The sequence below is a fragment of the Phyllobates terribilis genome, unplaced genomic scaffold, assembly GCF_046119375.1.
Source record: "Phyllobates terribilis strain yellow unplaced genomic scaffold, ASM4611937v1 Scaffold_5__5_contigs__length_657084704, whole genome shotgun sequence".
Taxonomy (NCBI): domain Eukaryota; kingdom Metazoa; phylum Chordata; class Amphibia; order Anura; family Dendrobatidae; genus Phyllobates; species Phyllobates terribilis.
In genome coordinates, this window is record NW_027362765.1 from 236,945,535 (window position 1) to 236,965,628 (window position 20,094).

Genomic DNA, 20,094 nt, shown 5'->3' on the forward strand with positions numbered 1-20,094 from the left:
GTTTGCCATCTTTTAAAATGGCTAAGCCAAAGGGAAAAAGCCATCTATACACCAACTTATTGATCCGAAGAGCATCTAGGAGGGGTTTAATTTTTCTCCTCTTGGCCAAAGTGGAGGGTGCTATGTCTTGAAATATTTGTATCGGGTTATTGTCGTAAGTTATAGGACCCGCTTCCCTTATCTTGGATAGGATTGCTGCAGTATCAACGTAGCTTAACAGACCGCAGATTAGGTCCCTTGGTGGGTCAGAGGGCTTGGGTTTAGGTCTTAGAACACGATGTATTCGTTCAATAGTAATGCTTTCGGCCCTTTCTGGACCAAGAAGGGATGTAAAAATCTCATTGGCGACACTTCTAAGGGTGTCAGGAGCTAAGGATTCTGAGACTCCCTTTATCCTGAGGTTCTTGCGTCTGCTTCTATTTTCCTGATCTTCTATGGCGAGCAGTGCAGAATTCAGTTGTTGTTTATGGTAGGACATTTGGTCTTTCAGGGTGTCCGAAAAGTCTAGTAAATCCGTCTGTATGATTTCCAGGGATTCAACTCTCTGACCTACTTGTTTAATGTCTGCCCTCAGGCTGGACAATTCTTGCATTATTGGTTGCATCGCCCGTGAAAGTGTTTTCTTTAGGAAAGATCTAGAGATTGGTGTAGAGTTAGAGGATTGAGAGCTTGAGTCCGAATCTTCGCTACCTAAATCTGTGTCTGCAGCAGAAGTAAGCAATGGTGAGTTAGAGGCAATTTTTCTAGAAGTTTTTTGAGGTGTGGGAATTTTTTTCTTAACAAACTTGTCTAATTCTCCTTGCTTACGAGGAGTGGCATTACTTTCAGAGTCTTTTTCTTTTACATGCTCTTTAGCTGTTTTAACCATTTTGAAGTAGTGATTTGAGCGTGTATAAAAAGGTATCACCTCCTGTTAACGTTACATGTCACACTGTCATTGAAAAAATAGAGCAACATCAAAAGATCATTGGTGATAGGTTATTGTTTACTTGAGGTAAATGTAAAGTTAGACAGGTGAAAGAAAAAAAAGGTGTAAGAATTTTTTCTCCTACAGATCAGTAGGTGTCCCTCTGTACCCACGCTAATAAACTAGAGCTCAACTGGGTGGGTAATATTCAATAGTACTAAAAGTTCACTTTAGTGGTTTAATGGATAAAGCTCAGTTGAATATAGAGGCTGTAGTTCCACTGTTGGATGATAGGTGCCAGCTAAACTCTTTATATATTGTAAAAAGATATAAGAGATTATATCAATAGAGTGTCTTCAATAAATGTAAAAAAAATTATGAAAAAAGGATTACAAAGATGCTGAGCAAAGTTCTTTGTGCAGGACACAGAAAGTGAGCTGAAAAGAGGTAAGTTACCTGCTTCCCTGCAGCAGGGGAGAGAGGCAAGAGGGAGCAACGAGCTTCACAAGATGGCGTGTTTTGGCGCCAAAATCCACAAGTGGCATCAGCGACTGGGCCCAGCCGGTTCTCAGGGAGAAGGCCCCAGCCATGCTGGTCCTCTCAGCAGGGTTCCAGAGGAGGAAGCGTCACACCAGTGGTCGCACCGCAGCCCGTCAGAGTCAGCACGAGGTGAGGCAAGGCAGAGGCCCTTTGTGCCTCTCTAAGTTGAGCCTCCCAGGCGCTGCAAATGGGAAGGTGGAGGTAGGGAGGAGCGCGGCTGCAGGCTCATCGCACACCGGACCGCCGCCGGTAACAGTGGAGCCCAGAGCCGTAAGGAGTCCTTTACTATGGGGGAACCCCGTGTTCTGATGCTCCTCACCTCCTACTTCACAGGCGCTGTCTCCTCTACACAGGTCTGACACGCCGGGCGCTTCGCTGTACTCCGCAAGGCCTCTGTCAGATGGTCGCAGGAAGAAGCGGTAAAGTTGCTCCTGAGGGTAGAATTTTGCTTCCGGCGGCTTCTCAGGGTCTCTTCAGCAGAAGGTACTAAGGGAGAGGTAAAAAATACCCTGAAAAGTGGGAAAGAGGGTGTATTTAAGAGGTCTTGGAGCAGGAGCTGCACAAGTACACGTCCTGTCAATTTTTATCCATTTTTGGTCAGTGTAGATGGATTTTTTTTACCAGTCATGTGTGTCATCCATTTTTCTCATATGAGAAAAAAACAGATTGAGGTTTCCTAATCTTCTACTAGCATTAGTCAGTCAAAAAGGGATACTGCACAAATTCACTGAAATCGATACGTTTTATCCGCAAAATAGATCCAAATTGGAAATGACTTTGGGTTCGTGAAAAAGGCCATTGCCTATAACAGGTATGTATTCTATCATGACTTTGGGTGTACTAAGCAGTTTGGCATTTTCATCTAACATTTTGATAAATTTTTCAAACGCTGGGTCATCATACTCAAACCTTTTCCCAAAAATAATAGAGAAGAATACATTGGAAACGGCACTGTTTAACAGCAGGTGAGTATTGAATGGTTGAATTGACGCGCCCCCTGGGCCATGTTGTTAGGGATACCCGGAGCCGGATCAGATGGGGGTTGTAGTCTCCGAGTGGCTGTGACCCGGTCCGTGCCCAGGGTGTCAAACTCAGTGTGCGGCAGTCCTTGCAGATGTTATTAGTGTCGACTACGCCACCTGTTGATTTGCGGTCAAAAGGCCGCAGCTGCAAGATGGTCCGCTGAGGCTGGTGGTGTGTGCAGCTGTGGTAGTATAACCCCCAACGGGAGGGGTATAGCCTCAGGGGGTCAGACGTGGAGGATGGTGGTAGTGAAGGTGCAGCAAGGAGACTCAGAGGCATAAAATGCAGTTTCAGGGTTTTACTCACTGGTGTTGCTCGGGTCACTCTGTACAGCAGTGACCACCCAAGCCGTGCTGCGTCCACCAGGTGCGGGACTCGGTCAACTCCCGGGCAATTCCTGAGTATGGTCCTGAGCTCCCTTCTTCTCTCTCTCTCTGGCCGTTCTCACCAGGGATCCACCTATGTCCGGCTCCCTCGGGTCTCTTGGTGGTTGAACCTTCTCTGGCTTCCCTGACCCTATGCTCGGTGTGCCATTCTGGTGGATTTGGTGAGGGTCGTGGCAGATCCTGCCCACAACCTCCGGTTCCTGGCTAAGGTGTGCTTTGGCCTCCGCCAGCTTGGGATCCGGTACCCTGTTGCCGACCCTTCACCCTTATTAGTTCTCATACGGGCTCTTGGGGTCCCCTCTCGTCCTGCGCCTCTGGGTCCCTCTTCCTTCTCCTCTGCTCTGCTTCTCAGGCTCTCTGAGAAACTGACTGACTGACTGACCCTGATCTAAGATGGTGCCCACCTTATATACTCCCTCTATGTGTGAGCTCAGGTGACCAGCACCCAATGAGCTCCTAGCTTTACCCAGACTACTCCCCCTATCTGCCCCTACACTACTGGGATGTTCCACCCCCCTCCCACTCCAGCCAGGGACAGACGCTGTCGTACCTGCACATATACTGGTGGGAGTACCGTAGTTCTGTCCCCCGGAAATGGGATGTATGTAGTGCATGCAGCCTACTAGCTCAGTTCCATACTCCATCCTTACCCGGGAGTGGAATACCACACCTCTGGTTTGAGGTGCAATACCCCTGTAGCAGCCGAGTCCTCAGGGTGCTACAGAATGGTTTGCCAATTATACAGCTCCTCAGTAGTGTTGAGCGAGCACTAAAATGCTCGGGTGCTCGAAGCTCGGGCCGAGCTCGCCGTGATACTCGGGTGCTCGACCCGAGCAACGAGCCCAATGTTAGTCTATGGGAGACCCGAGCATTTTTGCGGCGGCACCCCCGGCAGTCTTTTAAAAGCCTAACAAGTGCCGAAAACGATAGTGACAGTGCTCAAATGACATGGGGACAGCATGGGGATCGCCCCAGGAAGCACTTCCTGCTGTCAACAACGTGGTAAGAGATATTAAGCCACTTTTAAGGGCTCACAATAAAACGTTCAAAAACGAAACTGAAGCTGCTTTTCTGTTAAGGAAGTTCCTTTCCTGGGTAAAGACTTGTGTATAAGGTAAAATAAATAACCAAAGAAAAATTTACTCCTCCACACCTTGGGCTATGTTCACAAGTAGCATTTTTTTTGCACTTTTGTATTGCTTTCAACTGTGACAAATGCATTCACCGGGAAATGTCATTTTAACATTTTACAACCTTATCTGGCCATGTGCTGTGTGGCGCATGCATACAGTGCTGAAAAGACATGGGAACAACATGGGGAACACCCCTTGAAGCATCTCTGACACCCAGGTCACTGCCTATAAGTGTGCCCATCAGAAGTCATCCTTGCCGCATTAAAAGATGCAGACTTGCAACTATCCCCGTGCAAATTCTTGTCCCAGGGCAGTATTCAATTGTACCACTCCCATTCCTTGCAATGCAAGCGCAAGTATGCAGCCTGCCAAAGGCTGCAATACCATACTGCTTGCTTGCAATTGAAATTGGGCCTTTTAGGAATGTGGAGGCGGAATCTGGCCACCACGTCATGGCTGCGTTGGCGGCCTGGTATCCATACTGAGTCCCCAGCCGCCCCGCGGCCGGGTGTCCACACACGGTCCCCAGCCGCCTGGGGGCAGCCGGGTGTCCATAAACGGTCCCCAGCCGCCCCTATTTCTCCTTGGAACATCCCCCCACACATTTTTCTTAGCCCGGCCTGCTTTAGGGCAGCATTGGACGATCCCACCAGAGAACCAGACTCCTCCGGTGGGCCCTGGCTTCTCCATCAGGGGAGTTGAGAGTGCCAAGGTGAAGACCATGATGATGATGACAGAAGTTAGCATCTGCTTTGTTTTCTTGGAATGCAAGCGTAAGTGTGCAGCCTGCCACCCACCCACCCCCAGGCTGCAATGCCATACTGCTAGCTTGCACTTGAAATGGGGCCTTTTAGTTTGGAGGAAGCCGAAGCTGGCCACTACCTCATGGCTGCTTCGGCAGCGAGGTATCCATACTCAGACCCCAGCCGCCCCTATTTGTCCCTGTGTGCCTTATACATAAGATTAAGCGCGCATACCAAAACATTACCTGTGCGCTCCCCAGTGCATTTAGTGGGAAGGACAGCCTATTCCGCTGAAGTGTGTGCATGCCAAACCCCTGTTCATGCGAAGATGCCTCCCACCCTGCACCTGTCGTTGCAGACTTGCAACTATCTCCGTTCAAGTCCTTGTCCCAGGGCAGTGTTCAATTGTACCTCTCCCATTCCTTGCAATGCAAGCTCAAGTATGCAGCCTGCCACCCACCCACCCACCCCCAGGCTGCAATACCATACTGCTTGTTTGCTTGCACTTGAAATTGGGCCTTTTAGGTATGTGGAGGCGGAATCTGGCCACCACGTCATGGCTGCGTTGGCGGCCTGGTATCCACACTCGGTCCCCAGCTGCCAGGGGGCAGCCAGGTGTCCATACTCAGTCCCCAGCCGCCACGCCGCCAGGTGTCCACACACGGTCACCAGCCGCCTGGGGGCAGCCGGGTGTCCATAAACGGTCCCCAGCCGCCCCTATTTTCTCCCATCCCCCCACACACTTTTCTTAGCCTGGTCTGCTTTAGGGCAGCATTGGACGATCCCACCAGAGAACCAGACTCCTCCGGTGGGCCCTGGCTTCTCCATCAGGGGAGTTGAGAGTGCCAAGGTGAGGACCATGATGATGATGATGATAGAAGTTAGCATCTGCTTTGTTTTCTTGGAATGCAAGCGCATGTATGTAGTAGCGGCTAGGCCTGAGGTGGTCAGCGTTTTGGTGCATATCATACCTCCTCCGAGGATTGCTGGATGTTTTCTTGCAACTATCCCAGTTCTATGACTCCCGTTAAAACAAAGCTTCAGGTGATAAATGATGGATGAGGTAGTGGCAAAGGAGAAAGAGCAGGAGGAACAGGGACCATTCACATCAATATCAGGCCAGTCAACCACATATGTCTTGTAGGATATGTTTCTGTAACAAAATGAGGGGTTCGGCTACACAGTTATAGAGCATACAGTGAGTGCAATGCCTACCAAAAATTTTGAGGCACTCCAATGCCCCTTGGAAATGACAAGGAGGTCAGAGGGCCTTAACTAAACCATTTTTTCCATTTATAGCAACTGGGTCTCCTGTACAGTGTTGGCCTAAGCAGTGAATGGAAGGGTTTCCAAAAATTATGAGGAACTGCAATGCCCCTTGAAACAGACGTGGATTACAGCATGCTAAAAACCTTCTACCCATTATTGGGGAGTGGGTCTCCCTTAGTTTTCGCCTTTTCATTGAAAAGCAAAAGCTGACTAAAATTAGGAGGAAATTCAATGCCCGTTGGAAGAGTCGTGGAGGTTAGAGGTAATTAAAAACAACATTTCAATGCCTCTTGGAAGAGCTGTGGAGTTCAGAGTGGCTTAAGAAGACGCTTTTAATGCCCCTTTGAAAAGACGTGGAGGTCCCAGTAGCTTAACAAGACGGTTTAAATCCCCTCGGAAAAGACGTGGAGGTCCTAGTAGCTTAACAAGACGGTTTGAATGCCCCTTGGAAGAGACGTGGAGGTCACAGTAGCTTAACAAGACAGTTTTAATGCCCCTTGGAAAAGTGCTGGATGTCGCAGTGGCTTAACAAGACAGTTTTAATGCCCCTTACAAGAGCCATACAGTACAGCATATTAGAAACATTATTCCCATTATTGGGGAGTGTGTCTCCCATAGTCTTTGCTTATGCCTTCCAAGCAAAAGCTGCCAAAAATTAAGACGGAGGAACTTGCAATGCCCCTTACAAGAGCCATGCAGTACAGCATATTACAAACATTATTCCCATGATTGGGGAGTGGGTCTCCCATAGTATTTGTGTAACATACCTGGTGGCGTCCTTGCATAGTGGTCCATCTCCCACTGTGCAAGAGCGCGCACTTGATCTCCAGTCCAGTCTACTAGCCTGGCTTCCCTCCATGCTGTCTGCTTGCTTCTGTTTCTGCTGCTTAAAGGCGGCGCCCGATCACTTCCTGTTTCTTGTACCTGCTGCAGACACACCCCTTGTGCGTCCTCAGCCTATTGCTGTCTGTCACCTGGTATTTAACCCAGCTCCTCCCAAGAAACCCTGCCTGAGCATTGTGATTCATTCAGTGTGCTCTTTCACTCTGAATGTGCCAGGTTCCTTTCTGTGCTTGCTTGCCTGCCTTTCCTGGAGGCTGTATTTCCAGGCCTGTCTGAACACGCTCCTAGCCTGTTCCTTCCGCCTTCTAGGGGCTGCATACCTAGACCCGCTCCTGTATCTTTTCTGTCCTGTCTGAACACGCTCCTAGCCTGTTCCTTCCGCCTTCTAGGGGCTGCATACCTAGACCCGCTCCTGTATCTTGCTACTGTGTCTGTTCTTGTCTGAATACTCTTCTAGCCTGTTTCCTGTTTTTCTCTATGTCCGTACCTTTCCTTTTTCTGCAGTCTGAACTCGTACCTAACTCCTGCTCATTGTCACTGTACTTCCGTTTGTGAGTTTGTGGTCCACTCGCTACTTCACTGCAAGTACCCTGTGGGTATCTGGTTCTGCCTTTCCCTTCCTGTCTGTTCCATGTGAACAGAGCCCTGTCCCCTCTGCCCTGCCTCGCTCTCCGCTCCTGCGGTTTCCGCTCTGCTCTGACCCTTTGCTCGCTGCTCCGGCAGTCTCACTCTGCTCTGACCCTTTGCTCGCTGCTCCGGCAGTCTCGCTCTGCTCTGACCCTTTGCTCGCTGCTCCAGCAGTCTTGCTCTGCTCTGACCCTTTGCTCGCTGCTCCGGCAGTCCCGCTCTGCTCTGACCCTTTGCTCGCTGCTCCGGCAGTCTCGCTCTGCTCTGACCCTTTGCTCGCTGCTCTGGCAGTCTCACTCTACTCTGACCCTTTGCTCGCTGCTCCGGCAGTCTCACTCTACTCTGACCCTTTGCTCTCTGCTCCGGCAGTCTTGCTCTGCTCTGACCCTTTGCTCACTGCTCCGGCAGTCTCTGTCTGCTCTGACCATTTGCTCACTGCTCCAGGCGGCCTCGTCCTGCTCTTCTCTTGCTCACCGCTCCAGGCGGTCTCGTCCTGCTCTACTCTTGCTCACCGCTCCAGGCGGCCTCGTCCTGCTCTACTCTCGCTCACCGCTCCAGGTGGCCTCGTCCTGTTCTTCTCTCGCTCACCGCTCTAGGCGGTCTCGTCTTGCCCTGCTCTCGCTCACCACTCTGGGCGGCCTCACTCTGCTATGTTTGTCTGCCACATCTGTGGTTCTGTTCCTGAGATCCAGTGTGTACTGGGTCCTATACCGCCTGTGTTCCTACCTGCTAGTGCCTCCCTGTCTGCACTCTAGCCGTGCTTGCCTGTACCCCCCTGCCTGCATACCCGCCTGCCTGCATACCATTCGTGCCTGCCTATACCCACCAATCTGTGTGCCAGCCTAACCTGTCTGTTCCTTTATTCCCCTGTGTTGGTCAACAGCCGTGTCCGGGGTCTGTCCTGGAGTAGCACCTGGTCCCTCTGCTCGGTTCCTCCTTGGCGCACTGGCGTCGTATGTCGTCGTGCGACCCTGGTCGGATCGGGTGAATACTTAGTTACGCCCCTCCAGGCATTCACTCTCCAGCACGGTCAAGTGGAATCACTACATATACACGCACACGCCGCTCAGCCCGGGCGTGTGCATTACAATTTGCTTATGCCTTCCAAGGAAAAGCTGCCAAAAATTAGGATGGAGGAACTTGCAATGCCCCTTACAAGAGCCATGCAGTACAGCATATTACAAACATTATTCCCATGATTGGGGAATGGGTCTCCCATAGTATTTGCTTATGCCTTCCAAGCAAAAGCTGCCAAAGATTAGGATGGAGGAACTTGCAATGCCCCTTACAAGAGCCATGCAGTACAGCATATTACAAACATTATTCCCATTATTGGGGAGTGGGTCTCCCATAGTCTTTGCCTATGCCTTCCAAGCAAAAGCTGCCAAAAATTAGGATGGAGGAACTTGCAATGCCCCTTACAAGAGCCATGCAGTACAGCATATTACAAACATTATTCCCATGATTGGGGAATGGGTCTCCCATAGTATTTGCTTATGCCTTCCAAGCAAAGGCTGCCAAAAATTAGGATGGAGGAACTTTCAATGCCCCTAACAAGAGCCATGCAGTACAGCATATTACAAACATTATTCCCATTATTAGGGAGTGGGTCTCCCATAGTGTTTGCTAATGCCTTCCAAGCAAAAGCTGACAAAAATAAGGACGGAGGAACTTTCAATAATGGCAACACGGACCACGGTCACCCTGGTGGTATAGTGGTGGTGGAGGCTGAGGATAAAACAGCCTAAATGAGGAAGCGTATACCCATGTGTGGGTGTGAAGCGGTGCATGTGAATACACCTCCCGAAAAAACACAGTGGATTTGACTTTATGTTACTCTGCTGTCATTTGGTGGTGATGAGAAGTCTGGCCCAATCCAGCCCTTGTTCATTTTGATAAGGGTCAGCTTGTCAGCATTGTCAGTTGACAGGCGAGTGCGCTTATCAGTTATAATTCCCCCAGCGGCACTAAAAACACGCTCCGATAACACGCTAGCGGCAAGGCAGGCCAGGACCTCCAAGGCTTACAGAGCGAGTTCATTCCAAGTGTCCAGCTTGGATACCCAATAATTAAAAGGCACAGAGGAATCACGGAGGATGCTGGTACGGTCGACAAGGTACTCCCTCACCATCTTTTGAAACTTTCCACTCCTTGTGAGAGTACCCCGCGCCTCAGGGTCTGTCCGAAGGGAGGGTCTGAGAAACTGTCCCAGAACGTTGACAGTGTTCCCCTGCCTCTGCTGGATTGAATTTGCGTCTCTCTCGCATGTACGCTTTGGTTGGGCAACGAAGTGTGACCTCTGCCGCTAGCGTGTTCAGATGGGAATTTTTTTAACAGTTCTGCAGCAAGGGCCTTCTGCTACTGCCCCATTTTTGTAGACCTCTCCACCTCAGGAATAAGAGAGAGAAAGTACTCCTTGTAGCGGGGGTCGGTCTAAAAGTGTCACCAACCAGTAATGATTGTCACCCAACATTTTGACAACGCGAGGGTCACGGTTAAGACAGCGTAACATAAAGTCAGCCATGCGTGCCAGACTGGTAACGGGCAAGACTTCCATGTCCTCACCAAAATGACGATTGACCATGCTCTCCTCCTCCTCCCCCCTGTCCTCAGGCCACCCACGCTGAACCGACGGTATGACAGTTGTACAGGTACTACCGTCTACAGCGCATGATAAAAGCTCCTGTTCTTCATCCTCCTCCCCCTCATTGTCCCCCAATGCACATTGGAATGAGATGAGGCTGGGCTGTGTGTAATCGACCGCTACGGCTTCTTGATCCATCTCATCATACTCTGGCTGCAATCTCTCCTCTTTAATTCTCTGCAGAGAGCGTTGCAAGAGACAGACAAGTGGAATGCTGATGCTAATGATGGTGTCATCGCCACTCACCATCTTGGTGGAATCCTCAAAGTTTGTCAGGATGGTACATATGTCAGACATCCAGGTCCACTCCTGAGGTCTTATGTGTGGAGTCTGACCTGAATATCGACTGCCTTGTTGCAACTGGTACTCCACAACTGCTCTCTTCTACTCACAAATCCTTTGCAAAATGTGGAGGGTAGAGTTCCAACGTGTGGGGACATCACACACCAGTCGGTGTGACGGAAGCTGCAAACGCTGCTGCAACACAGCAAGGGCGGCGGAAGCTCTAGCCGACTTGCAAAAATGAACTGACAGGTGGTGTACTTTGACGAGCCGATCTGGCAACTCGGGGTACGATTTAAGAAACCGCTGAACCACGAGGTTAAGCACATGAGCCAGGCATGGTACGTGTGTGATCTCGCCTCGCCTCAGAGCCACCACCAGGTTACGGCCTTTGTCACACACAACCATGCCTGGATGCAGGTTCAGTGGTCTCAGCCAAAGATCTGCCTGCTCTTTCACAGCTGTCCACAACTCACAAGCAGTGTGCGGTTTATCACCTAAGCTTATGAGTTTCAGCACAGCCTGTTGCCGCTTGGCGGAGGCAGTACTGCAGTGCTTCCAGCTTGTAACTGATGTGGTGATATCTGAGATGGAAGCTGAACATGAGGAGGAGGAGGATGATGCGCAGGAGCTGTACACTGTGGGGGCAACTCTGACTGACATAGGGCCCGCAATCCTCGGTGTGGGGAGGATGTGTTCCGTCCCAAGATCCGACTGGGTCCCGGCTTCCACTATGTTTACCCAGTGTGCCGTCAGGGAGATGTACCGTCCCTGGCCACAAGCACTTGTCCACGTGTCCGTTGTCAGGTGGACTCTCCCAGTAACTGCGTTGTTGAGGGCACGGCAGATGTTTTGGGACACGTGCTTGAGTAGTGCAGGGATGGCATACTGGGCAAAATAATGTCGGCTGGGGACCGAGTACCGAGGGACGGCCACCGCCATAAGGTTGCGGAAGGATTCCGTCTCCACCAGCCTAAAAGGCAGCATTTCCAACGCAAGCAGTCGTGAAATGTGCGAATTTAGAACTGTGGCCTGTGGGGCGTTGGCTGCGAATTTCCGCTTTCGTTCAAAGGTCTGGGATATGGACAATTGAACGCTGCGGTGGGACGTGGACGTGGATGCTGTTTCTTGAGAAACTGCAATAACAAGTGAAGACTGAGAGGAGGGAGCATCTTTGCATGCAGTATGAACAGGGGATTGCCTTGCACACACAACAGGGGGTTCTATTGCATGCACAACAGCGGAAGAAGCAGTGGTGACCCCCACTGACACTGGTCGTGGACCCTGGGGTTCACCCCACAAAGTCGGGTGCTTTGTTGCCATGTGTCTGATCATGCTGGTGGTGGTCAGGCTGGTAGTTTTGTCACCCCTGCTGATGCTGGCATGGCAGGTGGTATAAATGGCCTTTTTGGGGTTATCAGCAGAGTCTTTAAAAAAATTCCAGACTCTGGAAGACCTACAGGTTGTACTGGCAACGTCCCTCGTGTTGGTGTTATGGGGAACTGTTGCCTGCCTTCTGTGTGCGGTCACCACACTGCTTCTTCCTGCCTGTTGGGGTACCCTGCCTCCCTCACCCTGTGTGCTGCTGGCCTCGCTCTGCATGTTCTCCTGCCACATTCGGTCAGTTACTAGATCATCCACCACCTCCTCCTCTTCCACTTGCGCACCACGATCCTCCTCCTCACTTCCTGGCAATTTTGTCTCGTCATCGTCCACCTCTTGTGACAAATTGCCAGCGTCGACTTCCTGTGGCCGTGGCTGTTCAAATTTTTGGACATCGCTACATGGGATCTCCTCTTCCACCACTTCAAGCGGAGCAGGCGAGGGGCACAAATCTGGAAAAGGACCAGTGAACAGCTCTTCAGAGTGTCCAAGTGTGGGATCAGTTGATTTCTGACGACACTCTGCATGATGGGAGGAAGGAGCATCAGGGTGAGGAGGAGTATGTGGTCGAGACTCACGGCTACTAAGATTTGACCGTGTGGAAGACAGACCGGAGGTGGTGGTGCCCAGTTAACTAGAAGTATTATCTGCTATCCAATTAATAACCTGTTCACACTGATCAGTTCGCAATACTGGTGTTGTTCTGTGCTTCCCTAGTAATTCGATCAAGAAGTGGGAGCGAGAAGATGTGGCTGTTGGTTGTGGCACATTTTCACCTTGGCCACGGCCCCGTCCTCTGCACGCATCATCACTAGAATGTCCAGTTCCACGTCCCTTGCCACGCGCCTTTCCCATTGTAAAGGAAGTAAAATAGCTTACACTCGCACTATCAATGGAAAAAGGGTAATAAAAAGTAGATTAGAACCGTGGAAGAGGAAAACCACAGTTCTATTTCTCTGGCCTACACCCGACTAGAGATGAGCGGTGTTCGACTTGAACTGTTCGCCAATCTCAAATTTGAGCTATTTTGGGCGGTGTTCGAGCCGTTCGGCGAACACGAACGATTTGAAAAAAATTTGGCTGTTCGAGGTTATGTTCGATAACTGTTCGTGCACCAAAATCATAACTGGATTTTTTCTCAGTAATGATGAAAAGTAATGTTAATACGCAGTTTGAGTGTACAGCGGGGCGGGGGGAGGGGCAGGGGATGGATCTCTGCAGGAATAATGAAGATCTCCATTTTTTTTTCTCTTTCCCGCATTTACAGTGGGGAGGTGCAATCTGTCAGCCTATCAGCAGCGCACACACGGAGCGAAGTGCTTTTTTTCACACAAGCAAGGGCATGTGTCATTGGCAGTGTATGTCAAATGTCCTTGCCCTATAAGACCCAGCCATTTTCCCCGTCGCCACCATTTTCTCACTGCTGCAGCTGCGTGTTAGGCTGCACCGCTGTTGCTGTGTGCGCTATACCTTGTTAATTTCAAGCCAATTTTCGCACAAATCTACAGATAGCTTGGGAGTATGGAATAGTTGTGATTGCAGTCCTTTTAAGGACTAGGTTACAGCATTTCCTACGACTTTTATCAGGCAGCTCTGTGCTCTTAAATAGATAGGTTGGGAGTAAAGACTAATTGTAATTGCAGTCCTTTTCAGGACGAAGTTATATCAGTTCCTATCAGTTTTTGCAAGGCAGGTCTGTGCCAGTGCTGTGCAAGTTTTTTTCACAGCATTTCGCTAAATCTAGCAAAGCTAATCCTTTTTGGCCTATTGCAGAGTGTGTTAGTCAGTGGAGTAGCCTATCTGTGTTGCAAGCTACACCACCTGTGTATAGAATACCAATTTTTTTACTGCACCTAGTGAAGTAAAACCTTTTGGGCATAGCATCATTCTATTAGTCCATCTATACTGACCTCCATAAGGTTGCAAATTGAATATAATTTTTTTCTGCATCTACCTCTGAAAAAATATTTGGGCTTCTAGCTGTGTGTGGGACTTGTTCTATTAGTCCATCTATACTGACCTCCATCAGGTTGCAAATTGAATATAATTTTTTTCTGCATCTAGCTCTGAAAAAATATTTGGCCTTCTAGCAGTGTGTGGGACTTGTTCTATTAGTCCATCTATACTGACCTCCATCAGGTTGCAAATTGAATATAATTTTTTTCTGCATCTAGCTCTGAAAAAATATTTGGCCTTCTAGCTGTGTGTGGGACTTGTTCTATTAGTCCATCTATACTGACCTCCATCAGGTTGCAAACTGAATATAATTTTTTTCTGCATCTAACCCAAACAATAGTTTTGGCCTAATACCACAGTTTGGCCACTCAGCTCTGCTCGGTTCCCATCCATTGTTTTTTTGTGCCAACAACTCCAGAGTTGTGAATTAGTTAACCACCAAAATGAGTGGAAAAAGGCCTGCTGCTGGTGGAAAGGGGAATAGGCGCGTTGGGAAGGGGAAAAAAGGTTGTGTCCGTGGAGTAGATGTTAAAGCAACAGTAACATCTGCAGAAGAAAGACCATCTTCCAGCAAAACTAAAATGTCTACTTCTTTTAGCGGACAATGTGATAAGATCCCTTTCTTACGGCCACGCTAATCGCTACAAATTCCAGATGAGGCACAAAAACAGCAGGTGCTTCAACGGATATCAAGTGCTCCTTTAAGTGGGCTCTCCTCCACATCAACTTCAACATCACAAATACTCCAGTCCTCAGAGGTGTCACCCCAATCGCACTTGCTTCCTCACAGCTCCCAAATCTCCAGCTGCCCGTCTGAGTATGAGGTAGAACAGATGGTTGAGTCTGCAGAGCTGTTTACTCATACTATAGCCTGGGAATCAGAGGTCGGTTCCAGTGCTTCTGTGAATCCAGACGAGGAAATGATCTGCACTGATGCCCAGAATCTTTATGAGTCGGATCCAGGACCAGACGCAGAACGTTCTGACTATAATGTAGACCCTCATTCCCAAACTGTAACTCCTGTTGGTGGAGACAATGAGGAAGATGATGATGAGACTCAAATACCTGATTGGAGCGACAATTTTAGTTTTTTGTCAGGGCAGGAACAGGTTGGCTCTGAGGGCGACGGGTGTGATAACACACAGGGTAATGATGATGAGGTTGGAGATCCCACTTACTGTCAACCCACAGTCAGCCAAGAGATGAGGTCAGCAGAGGAGGTGGAGGAGGATGCTAGTGACGACGAGGTCAGGTTGCGCCTTCCTGGACAGAGACGTAGTACTGGAAGCACGTCAACAACTGCATCCTCAAACACAACTCTGCCTCTGACCACAAGTCGTGGTGGCTCTTCAGGTCGCATGGGTGCTAAGCCTTGCATAGCCTGGGCATTTTTTCAGATCGATAAAGATGACCCAACTCGTGTTATCTGTAACATTTGTCAACAAAAGCTAAGTAGAGGCCAAAAAATACATAGTTTGAGTACTTCATGCATGAACCGGCACATGGACATGAAGCATAAGTTGCAGTGGGAAGCTCACTGTGCTACAATGCGGCCTAGCCGGCCAGGCCAACCACCGTCTGCCCCATCTTGTGCATCTGCGGCCTCTTCATCCTCTGTGACTGGGGGGACAGCAGTCACACCTGTTTTGGGACGCAGACCTGCCACCTCTTTACCCGCAACAGCCAGCGTGATTGGCAGGTCATCATTTTCTTTGGAGGTGGTAACACCAGCTGGTGTTGAGCGCTGTCCGACATCGATAGCACCACCTTTGGATCAAGGCAACCTAACATGTCCGCCTGCATCTTCCTCACAGACCGGCAGTTTGCCGGGGACACCCTTATCAACCCCGTCTAAGCACAACAGCCAGCCCTCAGTCCCTCAGATGTGGACAAGTAAAAGACCATTTCCTCCTAGCCATGAGAAAGCTAAGAGGTTGAATTTCACCATCTGCAAGCTCTTGGCTACAGAAATGCTGCCTTTCTGCCTGGTGGACACAGAGGATTTTCGAGACCTTATGTCCGTCGCAGTGCCCCAGTACCAGATGCCCAGTCGGCACTACTTCTCAAAGAAAGGTGTGCCTGCGCTCCACCAGCATGTCGCACACAACATCACCGCTTCTTTGAGAAACTCTGTGTGTGACAGAGTGCATTTCACCACAGACACTTGGACGAGTAGGCATGGACAGGGGCGTTACATGTCACTGACTGGGCACTGGGTTACAATGGTGACAGCAGGACAAGGGGCTGCTGTCTAAGTCTTGCCGTCCCCACGAGTTGTGCGTCAATCCTCTTTATGTCAAAGTTCCTCCACTGCTTCTGCTTCCTCAACCTCCTCTCGGTCCTCCACCTGCACCCAAAGCCTGTCTGGTCATGCCACAAGCTTTCTAACAGCGCAGAAGGGATCCTGCACACCTCCTTACTATGCTGGCAGTAGGGCTCAACGTCATCAGGCAGTTTTTACTTTGAAATGTCTGGGAAATGTGAGTCACACAGCTGAGGAGTTGTGGTCAGCTCTGGAGAACCAATTTCATGAATGGTTGTCTCCACTGGACCTGAAACCACGGAAGGCCGTGTGCGACAATGCTGCAAACCTGGGTGCGGCCCTTCGCCGGGGCAATGTCACACACGTGCCTTGTATGGCTCACGTGTTAAACCTGGTTGTCCAGCAATTTTTAGCCCACTATCCCGGACTAGATGGCCTTCTGCAGAGGGCACGGTTGCTGTGTGCTCACTTCCGCCGTTCGCATCCCGCAGCTCAGCGACTTACATCTCTACAGAAGTCATTGGGCCTGCCACTTCACCGGCTAAAATGCGATGTGCCTACTCGGTGGAATTCAACTCTTCACATGTTGCAGCGACTGTGGCAGCACCGACAAGCCCTGGTGCAATATGTTCTGACGTATAGCCTAGGCCAACGGGATCCAGAGGTGGGGCAAATCACGCTGGAGGAGTGGTCTCAGATCAGGGACCTATGCACCCTTCTGCACAGTTTTGAAATGGTGACGAAGATGTTTAGTGGTGACGATGCCATTATCAGCATGACTATTCCGGTGATTTACATGCTGGAGCACATGTTAAACAGAATTCGGAGTCAGGTGGTGGCACAAGAGGAGGTGGAGGAAGTAGAGGAGGAGGAGTTGTATGCGGAAGGGCTACCATCTGCAAGGTCCAGACGGTCGGCAGCACCAAGGCGGCAGGCATGTGAGGGTGGGGGAGATGGTTTTACCAGGGCGCATGGTAGCAGCCAAACTAGTGAGGAAGGTGCAGGTGACCAGGAAGAAGTGGAGGACGAACTGATGGAAGACTCATCAGATGAGGGAGACCACATTTCTGTTGTGCGAGGTTGGGGGGAGAGGACAGAGGAAGGAAGCATGATTGTTAACTCGCCACCAACACAACAGGGACTTGGTGCTCCTGGATGCGCAAGACACATGAGTGCCTTCTTGCTGCACTACCTGCAACATGACCCTCGAATTGGGAGAATTAGAAATAATCCTGACTACTGGGTTGCCACACTGTTAGATCCCTGGTACAAAAGTAAATTTGCAGAAATAATTCCTGCCATAGAAAGGGATGCACGCATGCAGGAGTATCAGCAGAGACTGTTGCAGAATCTTACATGTGCTTTTCCACAAAACACCAGTGGTGCACGTAGTGAATCTCACAGTTCCAACTTGCCAACCGTGGGACCGTCGAGTGTTCAGCACTCAAACCGTAACAGAAACACAGTATCTGCTGGTAACATCAATTTTGCGGAATCATTTCACCACTTTTTTAGCTCATCCTTTGCAAGGCCACAGGAGACAAGAAGTCTGACACATAGTCAACGCCTAGAGACGATGGTACAGGAGTATCTCCAAGTAAACATTGAAGCCATGACTGTGTCACTGGACCCTTGCTCTTTTTGGGCTTCCAATCTGGATAAAGGGCCGGAGCACGCCACTTACGCCTTGGAGATCTTTTCATGCCCCGCAGCCAGCGTTCTGTCTGAACGTGTGTTCAGCGCTGCTGGTGGTGTGCTGACAGATAAGCGCACGCGGCTCTCCACTGATAATGTAGACAGACTCACGTTCATAAAGATGAACAAATCATGGATCCGAAACGACTTTTCTACCCCTGTGTCATCCTGGGGAGAGTAAAAGCTTGATGATTGGTTAAAATCTCCTCACCAACCATTTTAAGCTTTCAAATTACTAATCATGTTTATGTGTATCTTGGCTGGAAAATAATTTGGGCTTTGTAGCAGTGTGCAGTACTGATTCTATTAGGCCATCTATACTAAGCTCCACCAGATTTAAAATTAATAATAATTTTTAGCTGCATCTAGCCCGGAAAATAATTTTGGGGCTCCGAGATGCGCAAGACACATAAGTGCCTTCTTGCTGCACTACCTGCAACATGACCCTCAGATTGTCAGAATTCGAAGTAATCCTGACTACTGGGCTGCCACACTCTTAGATCCCCCACACTCTTCGATCAACCTTTTCATTTTAATAAAGACCAAAAAAATGGTCATTTTTGAAATTATAAGCATTAGCAGGTTATTAGAAACTGAAATCAAACAGTTTTCAACTCAAAACTTTATTCTAGGTGATGTTACATTTGCACATAGGACCCCTTGTTCTAAAGGAGCTTCTGAACTCTCTCGTCCATTGAATTTGTCAGGTTTTGGATGGTTTCTGCTTCAATTTTTTTGCATGAGGACAGAATACCCTCCCAGAGCTGTTGCTTAGATGTGAACTGCCTCCCGCCATCATAGACACTCCTTTTGATGATGCCCCAGAGGTTCTGAATGGGGTAGAGGTCAGGGGAGCATGGGGGTCACACCATAAGTTTGTCCCCTTTTATGCCCATATCAGCCAGAGATGCAGATGTGTTATGTGCAGCATGAGACGGTGCATTATCATGCATGAAAATGATCTTGCTGCGGAATACACGGTTCTTCTTCTTGAACCATGGCAGGAAGTGCTGTTTGAGAAACTTCACATACATTATGGAGTTCATCTTTACCCCTTCAGGGATCCTAAAGGGCTGACAATCTCTCTCCCCATGATTCCAGCCCAAAACATTACTCCACCTCCTCCTTGTTGGCGCTGTAGCCGTGTTTGCGTGGGGTGTCCATCAACCAGCCATCCTCCACTCCATCCATCTGGACCATCGAGCGTTGCACGGCACTCATCCATGAACAAAACAGTTTTGAAATCAGTCTTCATGTAATGTTTGGCCCACTGGAGCCGTTTCTGCTTGTGTGCAGTGGATAGAGGAGGTCGACAGGATGGCGTACGCACAGCTGCAAACCTCTGAAGGACCCTGCATCTTGTTGTTCGGGGGACGTTGGAGGCACCAGCAGCTTCAAAAACTTGTCTGCTGCTATGACAAGGCTTTTTTGCCGCTGCTCTTTTAATCTTACGTAATTGCCTGTAGGAAAGAGTCCTCAATTTGCCCTTATCAGCACGCAAATGTGTGTACTGTGAATCAGCTACATACTTCTTGATTGCCAAGACACTTCATCCTGATCATCGCACAATGTTGATTGTAGTCATGCCTTGACCTAAACACTCCACAATTTGTTGCTTCTCAGCAGCCGACACATCCTTTTTCTTTCCCATTTTGGCAGAAAATGTAGGCTGCTTAAAAAGGTGGGACAGCCTTCTTAAGTAGTCTTGCCGTTCATTGGACACACCTGCCAAACTAATTAGCACAGGTGTCTGCAATTGCTTACAGTGATATAAAGAGCCCTGACACACATCACCATCAATGAGTTTAACTGACAAACAAACAAATTCTTCCCTTATCACTCCTAAACACTTTTTGCATAATAATTTGGAACACAGTGTACATGTGCTTTTCCACAAAACACCAGTGGTTCACGTAGTGAATCTTACAGTTCTAACTTGCCAACCGTGGTCTGTATGGAGTTGTTCAATAAAGGGCCCAAAATTAAGATAACATAGATGGGAGAGTTCTCTATGAATAGGAATTCCTAAGAATTTGATACCCTGTGAGGGCCAGGCAAAGGGAAAGTTGGACTGGATGGAATCCTGTATGGATTTGGGGAGGGAGACATCGAGGGCCTCAGACTTCGCTGTATTGATTTTAAAATTTGACCATGTAACAAAGTGATCTATTTCAGCCATAACAGCAGGGATGGATATATGCGATTGAGTGATATATACTAGGACATCATCAGCAAATAGAGAGCACTTGTACTCGGTGCCTCCCACCTCAATTCACCTAATATTGGGGTTATGGCGAATTGATGAGAGTAGATGCTCCTTCACTAGGATGTATAAGAGAGGGGACAGAGGACATCCCTGCCATGTCCCATTGGTGATTATGAAAGGTGATGAAAATGTTC